This window comes from Cryptomeria japonica, chromosome 2, assembly GCF_030272615.1.
Source record: "Cryptomeria japonica chromosome 2, Sugi_1.0, whole genome shotgun sequence".
Classification (NCBI taxonomy): Eukaryota; Viridiplantae; Streptophyta; class Pinopsida; order Cupressales; family Cupressaceae; genus Cryptomeria; species Cryptomeria japonica.
In genome coordinates, this window is record NC_081406.1 from 357,362,806 (window position 1) to 357,381,516 (window position 18,711).

Here is an 18,711-nt window from a genome sequence, read left to right on the forward strand (position 1 = left end):
GAGGTATGTGGACAAGGATCAAAAGATTAAGTAGTTAGAATCATTTCATAATCTGGCATGTGGTGGACATTTCTTAGCTCTTGTGAAAGCTCACAAAATTCTGCACGTGAAGTATTATTGGCCTACCCTCTTTCAGGATGCATATGATTGGGTTCGAAAATGTGAATTGTGTCAACAATTGGTTAGAAAACCCAAGATTGCAACATTTACTCTCAAAACAGTGGTGATTGAAGAACATTTTTAGCAATGGGGAATTGACTTCATTGGTGCAGTTCATCCTGCATCTAATGTTGGTCATCACTATAGTCTCACAATAATATATTACTTCACCAAGTGGGTGGACATAATACCTATCAAACACACTACATCTGAAGTGGTGTGTGACTTCATTAAAGAAAACATTGTAAGTAGATTTGGTGTACCCAACAAGATTGTAGCTGATAATGCTACTTATTTTTTATCATATGAGAGAACTCAATTTTATTTTGAGTATCGCATTATTCCTTCCCATTTGTTAGACTACTACCCATAGGGGAATAGCCAAGAAAAATCTTACAACAATAACTTGGTAACCATTATCAAGAAGTTGGTTGATGAGAATCAGTGATCTTCGCATAAGGCATTGTTTGATTCATTATGGGTAGATAGAATTACCCCTAAGAGAGCTATTGGGATGTCTCTATTTCAGCTTCTTTGTTGCTTTAATGCATAGATTCCAATTACCTTGGAACTAATTGCTTTAAAATTTGCTAAAGCAGTAGAGGATCAAACTTATGAAAGCTCCTTGGATAAACACATCATGTTTCTTTCAAAACTTGAAGAAAAGTATGTGAGGGTGGTGGATCATATTTCTAAACATCAGAACTAGGTTAAGGATCTTTTTGATAACAAATCAAGGGAAAGGGATTTCAAAGTAGGAGATCTTGTTCTACTTTAGGACAATAGACGTGAACCTAAAGGGATGCATGGCAAGTTTGATTCTCTTTGGATCGACCCATTCATCATTCATCAAGTCTATGGTGCAGGAAGCTACTTGCTCACTTATAATCATGGAAATCCTTTCTCATTGCCGCATAGTGGATAACACCTTAAATTGTTCACTAATAAAATTTGTAATATCTTGTACATACTTTTTGTCTTTTATTTTTGTGTCTTTTGTTTCTTTAGTTTTTTGTGTCACATGACTCTGAACCCAATGGAATAGATGAACGCACTTAGAGTTCTATGATTCTACTACTCCTGAGATCAATAATAGTTCCCTTGTCAAAGTTAGTTGTTGTCTTCATTTTTGGACAATAGAAAAAATGCTAGGCAACCCCTACAAATTTTATCTGATTTGTAGTTCATACTCTCTAAGGCATGTTCATGGAGGAATAAGTCATACTTCTTGTGAAGTTTGTATTATCATCTTTTTCATTTGTTAAACTTCAGGTGTCAAGTTTTATTTTTACTTTTTTTCTTTTGTTTGTGACTTTTGTTATTTTAGTTGCAATTGAGTCTCTAGGACCCAGTTGCAAGTTGAATCTTTTTCATGTTGTGCAACATCACTTGCAATCAGGTCTTGAAGACCTAATTGCAACTTTGAGTTGCATTTTTTGCAAAGAGGTTAAATTTTTTTATCTTTAAACTCTTTTTTCTTAATGTAATCAAGTTTTTATGTTTGCAGCCACATTTTTCCCTTCCACATTCTCATCATGGATTCCACATTTGATTAGATTTAGGTTGGCATTGTGTTTGAATTGTTTGTTTTCCTCTTTGCTAGGTACGGATTGTTTTTGCCTTCTCTTTTTCATTTTGCAATTATGTTTTATTTTTCATCTTGGTTGATTTGTTGTTGATCTATGTTTTGTTATTGTGTTTTTGTGGGATAAGACTTCTATGTTTATCATTTTTGTTTCCATTTTGATTGCCTCAGGTTTTGACCCTTTTCAAAGTTCAATAGAATTTCCATGTAATCAAGTCTTTTTAGTCTGATTACATGGTCTTTCACTGAACTTGTGTTTTATAATTTGGTAAAACCCTATTATCATTTCCATCATGGTGAATGTTTTACAAGATTTTAGCTTTTAATCGAGTCTCATAGGCCCAATTACAATCCAGATGATTCATACAATCACACTTGTAATAGGGTCTATGAAGAAGGAGTAATACCCTTGCACTAAACAAACTATATATCATAGTTGCAGTCGAGTCTAAAAAAACTGATTGCAAATGTTGATGATTGTTATGTTATAGTTTACTATCAGATCTTTTAGACCCAATTGCAACTGACTTTACTTACTTTACTTCCATTGCAAGTTCTACCTTGCAATCAGGTCCTAGAGACCCAATTACAATTGCTCCATATCAATGTAAAGCTTGCAATTCGATCTTCAATATCTGATTGCAAGGCATTTTTCTCTTCCTTTATGACTTGCAATCGGATTCCAAAGACCCAATTGCATTTATTTCACAACTTTGGTTTCTTGTAATCGGATCTTTGGGACTCGATTATAAGATCTTTTTGTCTTTTTGAATGTTTGGGTGTTTTTGTCCTTTTCAAAGGACAATGACTTTTTTGTCTATGAACATTTTCACACACAATCTATTGATGAATCGAAGGCATGAATCTTATTTTGCAACACATCCATTCTGATCAATTTATAATGGTTTCTTCAATAATGATCATTGATACTCTTTCCTTATGGGATTTTCATTTCACCGTTGTAGATAAAGGTTCAATGTCTAAAGAACCAGCTATCGCATGAAGTAAAAGATGAAATATAAATATCAAAAGTATCAAAATATCTTTTCTCCTTCCTCAATGGTTTCCAAATTTGAGGAGATCAAGGATAATAAAATAGTACATGTCAACATGTCTGAGTTTATTGAAAGAACTCATAATCAATTGTCAACCTCTGGTATGCAACAATTTCTCTAGAGTCACATTCATTTAGTGTCTTATTTTATTATGGAAACTTTGAAACCAAAAATTGTGTTAGCTTGTGCCACACACTTTGAAAATGAGACAAGAACTATCAGAAATGATGATGATGATAAAGTAATCATCAAACTAGATGCAGATAATATTGACAAAATATTCAAGGTTCTGGTTCCTCTTATGTATGTCAATATCACTAATTATAAAGCATAGTCTCATTATAATCAAAATGAAGAGGCATGCAAAAGGAATATTAATACCAATTGTCTTTCAAAGCCTAGACCTACAACAACAAGGTGGCCATCTAAGTTGTACAAGAGTGAATTCAAGGAAGAGATCAATGATATCATTACCCTCCTTAGTAGGATTAGAGGATTGAAGAAATCCAATATCTTTGAGACATGGATGTATAGGTAAATCTTAATCATTAGGAAAGGTGTTCAACGGATATTTTGGGCTGAAATGAGAAATGATGCTTTGTGTGAACAACTTTCATAGGTTCCCACCTCTTACTTTCTATATGAATTCCTATATGGTTTATATAGCAGCATCTTTCAGATAATTTCCTGGACTTACTACTCATGGAGACAAGACAAAGGTGCTAGCATGGACATACTATGATTAGTTGACCTTGAAGACTGGCATACATCATTATGGAAGGGTTCATGATGCTTTCTATGGTGTGTATATATGTTCCTTTGAGAAAACACTTAAAAAGAAGAGAATGTCAGAGGTAGCTTGGAAAAATGTTAATGAATATGGTTGTCTTTTCCTCTAGTTCCCTACTTTCACATACTTGATAGTGGGTTGTTTCAATGATCATCCTTATATGCTTCATAGTTACCCTACAAATAAAATCATCCTAATGGAGTTGGGAAGACAAATAATGGTCGTATATGAAAAGCAATCATCTACCCACAAGGCAGATTTTATAATATCTACCCAAAATCCTCTTGCCATTGGGAGGTATTCATTGAATACTTCTACATGAGCCAAAGCTATTGAGATGGAACTTCAAGATGTTAAGTTGAAGAAATTTGAGATTTGAAAGTATTTTGATTACAAGGGTATCAAGGACAAGATCAAAAGAAATTTCACTCATGTACATTGAATTGAAGATGTCTAGATTGATCTTCACACTAAGGAAGATATCAGAAGGATGGACTATAGAAGGCTCATTTTGAAGCAAATTGTGGATTTTAATTTGGTAGATATCCTAGAGGGAATGGAAGATGATGAAGAGATGGTGGACCCAATCTATGGAAAATAAAGGATTGTGGATATTCCTCTTTCCCCTATTAATTGGTCATAAAAGGAATGTGCATCTATCAAAAAACAGTTTCAACCTATCCTAGCTAATACCAATACTTGGTTGGAAAAAAAAGGTATTAGATTGAAGAAATTCAAAACTAGGCCAGAAGATGACACAACAGGGCCAATAGGTCAAAAATATGAGTTGAGAACTAAGAATAGGGAGGATTCCACTTCTTCTAAAGGGACCAAAAGTAAGATTAATATTAGAATAACCAAGACTAGATCTCAAGAAGGAACACTAGTCAAAGGAAAAGAACAGGTTGAGGAACCAACTACTAATCAGGATGAGTAGATTCAAGAGGTTTAAGATTCTCCTGTCACCTTGGATTCAAAACTTACCCCTGTGAATGCTTCATAGGTGTCTACCCCCATAATTATTATTGAAATTTCTCTAGATACCAATGTTGATTCCTTTTCCATAGTGTTGGTGACTTCGGAAGCTCCTGTGGCATCTTCCCAAACTACTCTCAATCAAGCTACTGAATCTTGGGTGAATCTTCCTTATGAAATTTTGGATGGAGTATTTGACTCCTATACTTCATATCCAAACTTGTCTGACATACTCACTTCTACCTTGGATGAATTTGATCAATTCATGTCAAGGTCTATGTGCCATGGTGCAATAAAGCATGTTCTTTCTGTAGTATAAATTGATGCTCCACCAATAGTGACAATAATAGTTCAAAATCAACATGTCCTCTCACAAGCTATTATTAAAGGAACTTAATTTGATTCTTCCAATCTTCATTTATGGTTGAAATCAATCACTCCAAAAAGGAAGAAACAAGATATCTCTCTAAAAGAGTTTGATTTAAAACAACTTGTTCCTATTAAGTCCAAGACATCAAAAAGGACTAAAATTGTTTCAAGGGTATTGTTAAGTAAAGAAAAGATGAAATTTATTGAAGTAGAAAATCCAATTGCTAACAAGTCTAATGAGGATATGCAACTCACAAATTATAGGATTACAAGGATAAAATTTGGGAAACAAACTCATGACAATACCAAGTTGGACGCACAAGAATTTGTGGCTTCATCAATTCAAAGATATGATGAGCTGAAAGAAAAGAAAGAAAAATTAAAGTAGCATAATGAGGAGCTCACTTCAATACTCTTGAAAATTACCAAGTCCACCAAATCAGTTAATCCAGTGTCATACTCTATTGTTAAGGAATCCATCAATAAGTTCGAGTGGGCTGGAGAAAAGGCAAGAGCTATAGATTCCAGGATAGATAGGCTAATGCAAGAAAGTGCTCAATTGGAAAAATTGGCCTTACAAATGATGAAAATTGTGGAGGAAGCTAGGTTGATCTTATGACATACATTTGAGAATTTCTCAAAGGATTTACAGTTTCAATAGGAAGACTTGAATACATCACTCAAGTTCGCTGATTATGAACTTGATGTATTGTGTGATTATGGGGTATTGTCTTCTAGAAAACAATACATTGAATTAAGTCATGGTCAATAGGGCTGAGGTTATTGAAGACCTAATAAATGACTTGGAATTAGCTCTCAAGTCATTTATTGTAAATGAGCAAGATGTTCTTGCTAAGTTTGAAATTTTTTCTTGTGGATTGGTGGATACAAACAAAAAATTACTATCTGAGGAAGTTGTACTTTCAAAGTTTAATCTCTTGATTCATGAGGTAATAGAAGCTGGTTATTTTTCCTTAGCTTCTATTGATAAGATAGTTAATCTCCAAGAATTCTTGAATAAAATGAGGAATTTTATAAGGAAATACCAAGTAGTGTTCACTGGTTACACAGTTGTTGTTACTAGAGTTATAGTTGTGGCAAAACACAGTTCTGGGCCGGATGGTGATATTGTGTAGACTTCACTACACAAATTTGGAGAGTTCTTGGCTCAAGTTGAAGACTAGGAAGAATTACCCTGTATATTTTCATGCTTTTTTTAAGCAATTTTGTAATTTGGTTTTGACATATAACATGTAAAATTAGGATATGTAATTACATGTGATCACATTACAAGTCAAGATAGATTAGGACTTCTAATGTTGAATAATTCAATGTTAGTTAGGGCACTCTTTGTAATAGGGATCTTCTTTTTTGGAATTTCATGCAACAAAACTCTACCAAAGTGAAAAGCAAAAGTGAGACTTTGTGTTCATATTGTGATTTTGCAAGCTTAATCAAAGAAGAAGGCAAGTTTGGTTCTAAAACTTTGTGTTGAAATCATCTTTGTTCATGCTATAGATGTTCTTATGTCATTTATATTGTATATTTTGAAGAGTTTGAGTTGAGTAGTGTGAATTGTGTGACATGTTGAAGAATAGTTCAAATTTTCTAAGTAGACTTTGTGTTACTTTGAGAATTTGGAAGTAGGATTTGTGTGTGGATAGTCATTCAAAAAAATTGTGCTTTGCTTTATTATTCTTAGAGAAAACTACAAATTGTGTGAAAGTAACAACATAAAGACTTTGTGCTTCATTTGTTATTTGGAAAAATACTGGTTAAAAAGAGTTATTTGTAAAGAGGTTGATAGGATAGTGGTAAGGTGAAGACTTTGAGCTTATTTTCCATTTTCCCATCCCACAAGTAATTTTCAGGAAAAGAAGCAACGAGAAGCTTTGTATTTCATTAACACTTTGCTACTAATTAGTATAGATTTTTGAACTACTACAAGTGAGAATTGTTTCCAGTATTATGGAGGGAAATCCATTCTAGATAGAGAATTGGGAAAATGCTTACTCTGAAAAAAAGAGAGTGAATTAATTGTATCATCCTAGATTAGTGTAAAGTTAGAAGGTAGAATAATATTAGATATATATTGCAATAGAAAGGGAGAGCCTTCCCTTATAAATAGGAGAGATTGTATCTTGCTTTCTGAGAGATATTCTCTTGAATATTGTGGTGAAAGCCCACATTTTGTAAACCTAACTCTCCACTTCTCATCTTCCTCACTCTCCTCTTCTCCACTTCCTCACTCTCCTTCTGCTATTGGTTGTGAAAATGCATCTAAACTCCTCGACTTAGTTTACGTGAAGGGCACATGCAATTCAATTTATGGTGTGGGTGATGGATCTAATTCTACTCCTTTTTTGGGTGATGGTGTTGCTAAGCAAAATTTATTTGTTGATGTTGTGCAAAGTGGTGCTAGGCCTTTGGATGTCCATATTTGTTCTCCCTGTGATCATTCTACATTGTTGGGGTGCTCTCCTTTGTTGGTAGTAGGTTTTTCCCCTCCCACCTTGCCTATGATGCACAAATCCATGGGAAAAAAAAGATCATAATGGTTGCACACTGCCCAAGACCACTAGGGTTTCTATTGCCAAAAAGCTATGTTTTGTGGATAAGCGCAATGTTGTTAGTAAGGCAACGATTGACAATGACAAATCATTCTCTTTGATCCATTTTCTTCCCTTTGAGCACATTCCAAATATTTGTGTTGATGGGCCTATCCATGACCGAGAGAAGTTCCTCCAATACCATGCACTTATATGTATATTTGTAAAGATATTGCTGAAGCTATGTGATTTGCATGATTGGATATATTTTGAATGGAAAGAATAGCTAGAAGATGAGATTAGTATTTTCCTATGTGCAAAGGGTTTCTTCATTCTGGAGTTCGGGTCCCAGGAGGCTTGTTGATAAAATGGTGTCTCAACCTAGCATTTACATAAGTTTCCTATTTATAGTAAGTTTTCATTTGGGAAAAAATTGGCTCAAAGCTTTGAATTGGCTAGATAAGCATGCCGACAAATTTTTATTGCAAGATCATAACTAGATTTGAAGATATTTAAGTTTCCATTTTTTAAGGTTGCAATGAAAGGTTTAAATTTATTAAAAAGTGGGTGTAACCAACATATCGGGTTACGTGGTAATAGAGCACTTCGTGAGATTTTCAACGCTTCAAACAGTTCATCAATCGGACACTCAGTTCATAAGTTATGGCCTCCGAAAGTTTTGTCTCCTAAAATAGGAAATATAAAAATGCATCGAACACATAAATGAGCTGTAAAAGGGAGGAACACATGTTGATGTGTGTTTTGACACATCATAGTGCATCTAGATTGTAGATAAGATCAGCTACACTTTATTGGGTGGTTTTAGCCTATGGTTTTGTAATATTGTTTGATGGATTCATGTATTGCATCTCCTGTATATGAGGTGCATGAGATAGAGGTGTGTAAGAGTCTTATAGCTACCGAGTTACCTTTGAATCTCTAGTTAGTGATACTCGTATGAAGAGCTTGCTCTGCAAGTATATAATTGTAATTTTTTATTCATTTTTGAATAAAATATTGGGCGGATTTTGGAGTGTGGGGGTTTTCTTCTAAAAGGGTTTTCCCCATGTAAATCATTGTGTTGTGGTATGCATTCTATTAAGTCTATTTTTGTTATTTTTTGTAATTTTTATAACAATCTGTAAAAGTTTTTGCATTACCCTCTTCTCAAGGTTAGTGTAGGAAGTTGTTCTGCTACTTAACTTCCTTAAAAGTAGTTGTAGACACCTAAAATTGTCATATCTAATTAAATAAATATCTTTATTTATTTAATTATTTAAGCCTAATTCTTCTATTAATTAAATAAATCTTTATTTATTTAATTAATTCATTTATCCTCTTCTCGCCTTATTTCTTATTTAAATAAATACATTTATTTGTTTAATTTATCCCACTTCCTCTATTAGTTAAATAAATATTTATTTATTTAATTAATTCATTAGCCTTTTCTACCTATGACACATGTCATTCATCTCTTAATTCCTACACTACCTACCCTCTTATTATGTTCTTATTTCATCTACCTATCCTCTAATCCTAGCCGACCATCTATCTTTTACACCTCTCAATCTTATCCCTCCATTTCTTATAGTGTCTTCTATATAAAGAGATTCTTCTTTCATTATCAACCCTCAACTACGCATTCTAATCATTCTATTCAACTCTTGGACTAGCATTCGAACTTTCATATGTGATCAAGCCTACTTGCAACCACATTTCCGTTATTTATTGAGCTCTTGTGCACACATAAAATCTGAGAGAAAATATATCAAGCAAGATCAATGGAGATAGGAAGAATGGAGATACAAACCCTATTAGACATGTGATGGTGTAATCTTTGTGATTTTATTTGATTTGCATTGTCTTAGGTAATCTTCATATGTTATGGTGGATCTTTGTTGTTGTTAGGCTAGGGTTTTGTGGTTGAATTCATTGTCTTTCAATCTTGTTGTTTCCATTTTTACCATAAACATTTTGGCACGCCCGGTGGAACATGGATTTTTGTTAGATCTATGTTTTTTGTAGATTTTTCTAACCCTATATTGCGGTTTTGTAAAACAATTTGGAGAATAACCTTGTGCAGCTAGGGTTTTGGACACAAAATTAAAATCTTTAAGAGATCTGATTCGATTTCACAAATGGCTTGGAATTTTTGCACCAAATTTTGTTGAAAGGTTGAAGACAGTATCAAGAGCTCTCAATCTAAAATTCAGAATTTTTGGAGCACATTTGCATTTTCGATGAATATGTTATGAATTTTCATAAAAAATTAATTCTTAGAGAAAATGAGATAATTTTTTGGATTTTCTTACATTTTTTGAAATCTCTCAAAATTATAAATAGGATCTATTCTTTGTGATTTTAATTTTGATGCAAAATATTTCTTAAAAAATCGGATTTTTAAACATTAGGGTTTTTCATTATTTTGATCAGATCTTACAAATGGCTTTGCATTTTAGCATAAAATGTTTTTTGCAGGTTAAGAACATTATTAGAGGTGCTCAGTAAAAAAAAATATTTTTTGGAGTATATTTGAATTTTCTATGAATTTTTTATTCATTTTCATAAAAAAATAATTTTGAGAGCAAATGAGCGAATTTTTTGGATTTTCTTACATTTTTGGAAATCTCTCATAATTATACACATATTTTGTTCTTTGTGATTTTAATTTTGAAGCAAAATAATTCCTAAAAAATCAGATCTTTAAAAGCTACGGTTTTGCATTATTTTGATCATATCGCACAAACTGCTTTGAATTTTTGCAGGTTATGCAGGTTTAGAAGGCTATTTGGAATGTCAAGTAAAAATTTCAGATATTTTTTATCAATTATGCATTTTATATGATTTTTTTATGATTTTTCATTAAAAAAATATTTTTTGGAGAAAATTAGCAAACTTTTTGGATTTTCTTACATTTCTAAAAATGTCTTGAAATTTTACATGTTCTCTATTTTTTTATGATGCAAAAGAATTCATGGAAAATCAGATCTTTGAATTTGTCAAAAAATGCATTGTTGAAGGCCCCCTATTTCATAGTCTTTTGGATCTAAATTTTACCTAACTTGTGTGCTTGCGGGAGGGGTATTATTGAAAAACTACTAACAAAACTTTGTTGCAGAATTTTGGCAAAGGTTTTTGATCTTTATTGTGTGTCTTGTTTTCATATATTACCAAACACTTCAATTGGTGCACTAAAATTGAACCAATGTCTTTTGTGTCTTGGGCAATAAGCTCTTTTTGTTGAGTCTCTAGAGGGCCTGTCTCCTCATGTGGTCATTAGGACTACTAGTGAGGAGAGAACGACCCAAGTGGTAGCGAGGAAAACCCACCTCTTTCGAACCACTATAAATAATTGTATCCATGGTTAAAGCCATGGGTAACGTGTGCTGATTAGTTCATACCGACACTATGTCTCCCCATAAACCCGTTTGATCAAATTTATTTGATCAGTAGTAGGGCGTAACCCCTACCAGCTGGGAGCCTTCTGTATTTACAGAGCTGAAATTGCCGCATGTATGGCCACATAAGCGAATGCCCTTACTAGCACCTTTTTTATTTTATAAAGCCAAAAATCCTTCTAGTTGTTGGGGCAGGAGGTCGAACCTCTGAAGCGGCCCACACACATACGGTTCTTAGTAGAGATACAAAGTTCACCACGGGGAGTTTTCATGGGGACTGATGCTTGGCTGCCCTGAAGAACTGAGTGTCAAAGGTGGAGCCAATGGGGTCAAACATCTAAGTATCCGCTCGGAATAGTGTAGCCTCAGGGGAAACCCCATGTGGGATCAAGAACTATTGTCTTGGCCAACCATAATAATTGTACTTGTCTTCTTTTGAACATTCAAACCTTCAAGATCAAACATCAAAACATTGTGTCTTTTGTGTCTTCAAGTGTATGCAAAACATTTTTACATCAAACAACATGCTTTAATTTGAGTCATTTTGAGTCCAAACACTTGCAAACATTGAGTCCTCATCAACATTGTGTCCTCTTATCATGAAAAACAATCAAAAATTCAGATTTGGTCATAACAAACAACTTCACAGTATTGGAAAACACTTACAGTCCAGCAAACAAGAGCAATCAGTTTCAGAATTCTTGAGCTTCCTAGGTTATTTCTCTGAGTTTTCATCTAGAATTCAGCCTATTTCAAGGTCTCACAAAGTCCATCATTACTTTACATCTTGCATTACATTCACATTTTTCTAAACTTGAGTCAAAAGGTCACTTGCTTGTCCTCATCTTGCTTTGTCAACACACTACATACAACAACATTTTGCTAAGTGGTCCCTCATCAAGGTCTATCACCTTTGGGTCTCATTTGGTCTTACTTAGAGTCAAGGTCAACTTACCTCATCAAGAGAAACTATCATCTCTTTGGAAGCCACGCCTACTCTACTACATACATACTTGGTCTTACACTTTGGACATTGCAACAAACCTCAGATTCATTTACATTCCATCCAACTCTTGGTCTTCCATAATCTTTCCATTTTCATCTAGTCTCACACATCTTGGTCAATATCTAGTTCATGGTTGAAACCCGCTCCCAAAAATCTAAGAGAGACTCAAGAGTCCACAAACATGAGTGCCTATGAGTATGACAATGATGTATTTTTCAATTCTGATCATACCACATTACCTGACATGGATGCCTATAGAAACATTCCAAATGTTGAGAACATGGACACTACAAACAACAATGATGCACACAATGACAATATGGATAGCTTTTTGGTACATTCAGCAGAAGTGGAAGTCTCCATTATGGATCCCCATTTTAATCGATTGGTTGAGGAAATAATGAGGAGAGATAGACAATATTTCTTACAAGTGATAGCACAAAGTGGAGCCAAGATCCCTCATGATTTTGACATGTCTCAAATAATGGAAAATCAACCTTTGCAAGAACCTCAACTCAACATGGATCAAAGGAGGCCTAATAGTGGAGGCAATAGAGGGCCACATCTTGTGCCTGAGTCTCCATCATCTTTGTTTCAAAAACCGGAGGTCCCAAATACATATCGTCAAGCTTATGATACTCATGAAAGAGCATCTCATGAACAACTCCATCTACATAGACCATTATGGAAGTCTTATGTAGATAAGTACACACAATTGCATACCAATGCTAAGGACCAACCTCCAAAACAATTGGATATCCAAAGGCATGCTCAAAATTTGGACACAAGGAAACCCTGTGTCAAATTTGGGGGCAACACATAAGAATAAACTCATGACATGTCGTTAGAATATGATATACATGGACAAAGAAGATATTCCATTCCTCATTATGACTCTATATTAGGTGGTTCCTATACACAGCATCATTATAGACCTCCTCCATATGAACATGTTTATAATCAGTACCATCCATACAAGTAGTATGCTCCTCCTCCACCCAGTGGCTTAGGCATGAGATATGGTCCAAGAAGTCAGTCTCCACCTAAGAACAATTTGGAATAGCAAATTAAGGACTTACAAAAGAAAATGGAGGACATAAATACACCAAAGCCAACTTACACAATGAGAGACATATGTCCCTATCCATTTGACAAAACCATTCCAATGCCTCCTTTTCCTACACATTTTGTGACACCTAAGTTCGATAAGTACAGAGGAAAAGGAGACCCTAAGGCACATATAAGATAGTTTTTCACAGCTTGCATTGAGGTAGCATCAAAAGAGACATACTTGATGAGACTGTTCCCACAAAGCTTAGGTGATCAAGCTATGGAATGGTTCTCCCAACTTCCACCTGGACTTAAGTCCTGGGGTGATCTAGAGGAAGCTTTCATACAACATTTCTCATACAACATAGCGACAGACATATCAGTCACCACTTTGTGCAACACCAAGAAAAAGGATGGGGAGTCATTTTCATCATTCTTGCAATGATGGTGGAATTTAGCCAGTAGATGCTCTTATGAAATTCTACAAAAATAAATGGTAGAGATGTTCACCCAGAATGTCAAAAAAGACATTGATTATGACTTAAGGAAAGATTTCTTGTCCACTTTCAAGGATGTCATTGAAAAAGGCTTAGCAACAGAGAAGGTCCTAATTGAACAAGGAGTAATTAAGATATTCAAAGAAAACAAAGAGGACTTTAAAGGAAAAGACAAGCCATGATTTTGGAACAAGAACAAGAACACAGTAAATGATGGTGTTGTTGATGCTAACACAGTAAGACCCAAAATCATTTTTTCTGGATCAGCTTCTATAAATTACCAAGTGAATACTCAAACAACTTCCAAACCATGAAGGAAATACACCCCATTGGGAGAACCACTTAAATCAGTTCAAGAAGCTAGTGACAAACAATATAATAACAATTCTAGACAATCCTCCATATGAGCCAAAAGTCAAACCAAATTGGTGGAATGACGATGAGTATTGTGAATATCACAAGAGCAAGGGCCATAAAATAGGAAATTGTCATCATTTGAAGAACATCATATAAGATCTTATTGATAGAGGTGACATTGAGATCAAAGGATATTCATCCAATCAAGAACATGAGATGTTTACAACATATTCTGATTTTGTTGTCTATAATGATGTAAAACTCAACTTCTTTCTTAACCATGAAATCAATCTACTACCAAGAAAGAATGCACTACCAGTGGTACTCTTAAGAATGCACTACCAATGGTACTTTTTTTGTCATCTACATCTCCTGCCCAATTCGCATCGATGTATGCACATAAATCAAAATTTTCATCTTTAGCATACCATAAACCAAGATTTGTTGTGCCTTGTAGATACCGAAAAATCCTTTTTACTATTGATTCATGATTTTCTTTAGGATTACTCTAAAATATTGAAACAATACATACCACATTCATTATATCAGGTCTTGTTTATGTCAAATACAGTAAACCTCCAATAATAGATTTGTATCTTGTCGGATTAACAGGAGCTGAATCATCCTTTAATGTCAATTTATCAGTTGTAGTCATAGGAGTACTTACCAGTTTAGAGTTTTCCATACCAAATTTCTTCAGTAGTTCCTTCAAGTATTTTGTTTAACATATGAATATACCTTTATCAGTTATGAAATTTGCAATACTAAAAAAAAATTTATCTCCCCAATCATCGACATTTCAAATTCTTCCTGCATCTTGTTAGCAAAGTCCTTACACAATCCATCTTCACCTCCAAAAATGATATCATCAACAAAAACTTCAATAACCAAGATGTCATCATTAGTCACTTTGAAATATAAGTTGTTGTCAGCATTACCTTTAGTGTAACCAAGTTTCAAAAGATATTTGTCCAATCTAGCATACCAAGCTCTAGGAGCTTGCCTCAATCCATACAAAGCTTTCCTTAATCTACAAACCACATCTTTAACATTTGTTAATTAAAATCCATCAAGTTGTTCAATGTAAACTTCCTCTTCAAGATCACCATTCAGAAATGCACATTTTATATCCATCTGATATACTTTATAGTTCTTATGAGCTACAAATGCAAGAAATAATCTAACTGCCTCAATTATAGCTACCAGTGCAAAGGTTTCATTATAATCAATTCCCTCTTTCTGTGAATATCTTTTACACACTAATCTTGCTTTGTTCCTGATTACCTTACCATCTTCATTAAGTTTATTTCTAAATAACCATTTACTTCCAATTACATTTTTGTCTTTAGGTCGGGGAACTAATGTCCGTGTATTGTTCTTTTCAATTTGTTCTAGTTCATCTTCCATTGCTTTAATCCAATGTTCAACTTGACAAGATTCAATAATAGATGTTGGTTCAATTTGAGAAATTAAGCATACCTCTTCATTTGACAGTCTTCCTCTTGTCATAACACCTTGATACTTATTCCTAATTATCTGATTTTCTGAGTGATTCAGTCTTACATACCTGGGTTTATTCACATGTTGTTGTTCTTCAATCACTGTGAAATTCTTTGATGATTCCGGTGTGACTAGATCCACATTTTGTACCAATGCACTCTATATAGGTTCATTTATGATCATCTCAACTATTGGTTCAGAATCTACAGACCTTGAATTTCCTCTAAAGTGTTCATCTATCTTCACATTAGCGCTATCAATGATTTTTTGCAATCTTTTATTAAAAAATCGATATGCCTTGTTCTTAGATGAATAACCAATAAATATTCCTTTGTCACTTCTAGGATCAAATTTACCAACATCCTCATCTCTCCTAATATAGCATTTTCTTCCAAAAATTCTGAAGTATTTAAGAGTAGGAGTATTACCAAACCATAGTTCATAAGGGGTCTTACCGGTTTCATCTTTGATGTGAACTCTATTAAAAGTGTAAATTGTTGTATTCATTGCTTCCCTCCAATATACATGAGGTAGATTTGCTTCTAATATCATGCTTCTAGCTACTTCCAGAATAGTTATGTTCTTCCTTTCCACAATTCCATTTTGCTGAGTGTCCGGGGTGCTGATAGTTGTCTTTTGATTCCATTTACTTTAGAGAATGTATTAAATTCCTTAGATGTAAATTCTCCTCCTTGATCAGATCTCAAACATTTGATTTTCTTATCAGTTTCATTCTCTACCATTGCTTTGAATAGTTTGAATTTTCCAAAAGCTTTTGATTTCTCCCTGAGAAAAGTAACCCAACACATTCTAGAATAATCATCAATAATTAGCATAAAGTATCTATCTCCCTATAGACTTTTGTTCTTACTGGACCACACAAGTCAGTATGAATTAAATCAAGAACATTATTGGATTTCTTAGAAAAACTCTTAAAATTTGTTCTAACTTGCTTTCCCATTTGACATTCCTTACATATCGGATTATGAGGTTTCACAATCTTAGGTAAATCCCTTACTGCCTTAGTAGAACTAATCTTTACAATGCAATCAAAATTCACATGAAAAAGTCTCTTATGCCATAACTAACTTTCATCAATATGTGCAATCAAGCATGTCTTATCATTGTTTTTTAAATGAAAGATATTACCTTTAGTCTAATTACCGGTTTCAATCTCTAATCCAGTTCTATTCATGATTTTGTATTTACCATTCTTGAATTGTAACTGAAATCCCTTTTCAACTAATTGACCAACACTCAAAAGATTATGCTTCAAGCCTTCAACATAATAAACATTATCAATATTGTGCTTACCATCTAAAGATATAGTGCCTTTTCCTTTGATTAAACAAGCTTTATCATCCCCAAATCTTACTAGACCTCCACTATATTCCTAAAAAGATAAGGATTTACTTTTATCACCAGTCATATGATGTGAACATCCAAAATCTATGATCCATTCATCCTTTTCTTCAATTTTAGTTGACAGGGCTTGCTCTACTGGTGGAACAGTAGGTGTCAGTTGATCTTCTTTTATTGCAACAAAATCCCATCCATTTTCTATCGGTTCTTCATCATAATCATCAGTAACTCCTTCATTAGCATAGTAACAAGATTTGTCTTTGTTCTTCTTAAATTTGTATCTCTGATATTCAGGGTTAGGCTTATATGTTGTTTTATCTTCCTCTCTCAATCTTGCATGTCTGTCAGGACATCTAGATGCTATATGACCAGCTTTATTGTAGTTAAAACATTTAAACGGTGCTTTACCTTCATACTTACTTCCAACTGGACCTTTAGGCATTTTCCTTGCAAATAGTGCTTCAAGTTCTTCCAGTTCTTCAATTTCCCTTCTGATATCTTCAATTTCTTTTGCATAGAGTGCTTTCCAATCAGATTTGTCAGATGATGATGGTGATGTTGCAGATGATGATGCTCTGAAGGCTAAATCTATGTTAACAGTATCAACAGGACCAAATTCCTCAAGCTCAAATGTTGAAAGTTTTCCAACCAAGGTATCTCTAGATACTGATGTATTAAGCATTGTTCTCAACTCATTAATAGAAGTTACTTTCATTTTGTATGTTGGTGGAAAATATCTTAAGACTTTAGAAACAATTTCATCTTCACTTAAGGATCCTCCACAACATTATATTCCTAAAACAATTTCATTAACTCTTTCCATAAAAGAAGAAATTCTTTTATCTTCTTCCACTTTCAAATTGTCATACCTGACTCGATAACATTCCAATTTTGCAATTTTGACTATGGTATCTCCTTCATTTAATGTCTCCAATTTATCCCAAATAGCTTTAGCAGTAGATCGGTCTGCTAATCCCATGATTTGTTGATGTGATAATGCACTCAAAAGTGCTTCTCTTGCTTTGCAATAATTTTCTTGATCTTTACCCAAGGTTGGTGGATTAGGTTGATTCGGTGTAGGACCAACATAGCCATTTTTTGTAACTTCCCATATGTCTCTTCCAATGCAATTTAGATGTGTCTCCATTCTAATCTTCCATCTACCATAGTTAGTTCCATCAAGTTTAGGACTGTCCTTCCTGAAAATGTTTGTTGCCATAGGATCTCCTCAAGCTATTAGGCTTCTGCAAAAAGAGGACTTGGCTCTGATACCAATTGTTAGGAACTGGAAGGGAACTGCGAGGGGGGGTGAATTAGTTGTCAATGAATTTTAACCCAATTATAACTTAATCAAACTTGATACTTAATACCGGTATACCAAACTTCATGTCAATTAACAGAATAACAGTTAATATCAATATCGGTGAAACTTAATGCATGAAACAATAAGAGAAACAACATCCACAACACATAACACAGAGATTTTAATGTGGAAACCCTATAAGGGGAAAAACCATGGTGGAAAACCTTACCCACAATAAGATGATACTACTACAGATAGTATGTGTATACAAATGGGGTCTGCACATGCAAAAAGGCCAACCACCTAGAGCACACTACTCAAATGGGAGTCGCAATGACTACAGTAGGATGGTTAAATCCTAGAATAATGTATTGCTCAAAATAGCATCTCCAATGCTGGATTCGGTACCAGTTAATCTCTAATAATCACCTTCAAACCTTCCTTGAACCTTCTCTATGGTCTTCTCATATGATCTTCAATATTCACACATACCATGTTACAATACCATACCATAACCCTACATACCATATCCCATGTCTTATCTCACAAATGAGATCTTACATGTATACAAAACCTAAGACCAAGTGTGTAAGTCAGCTCACTAAGAATATTACGATAAAATCAATTACAAATAAGTCTTGATGCGATGCATCATGTCGTCTCAATACATTTACAACAATATCCAATCAATAAATCATCTCCATAACATGTCATGCTGATCTGGAATAGATAACACATACAGGTCCATAACCTAGA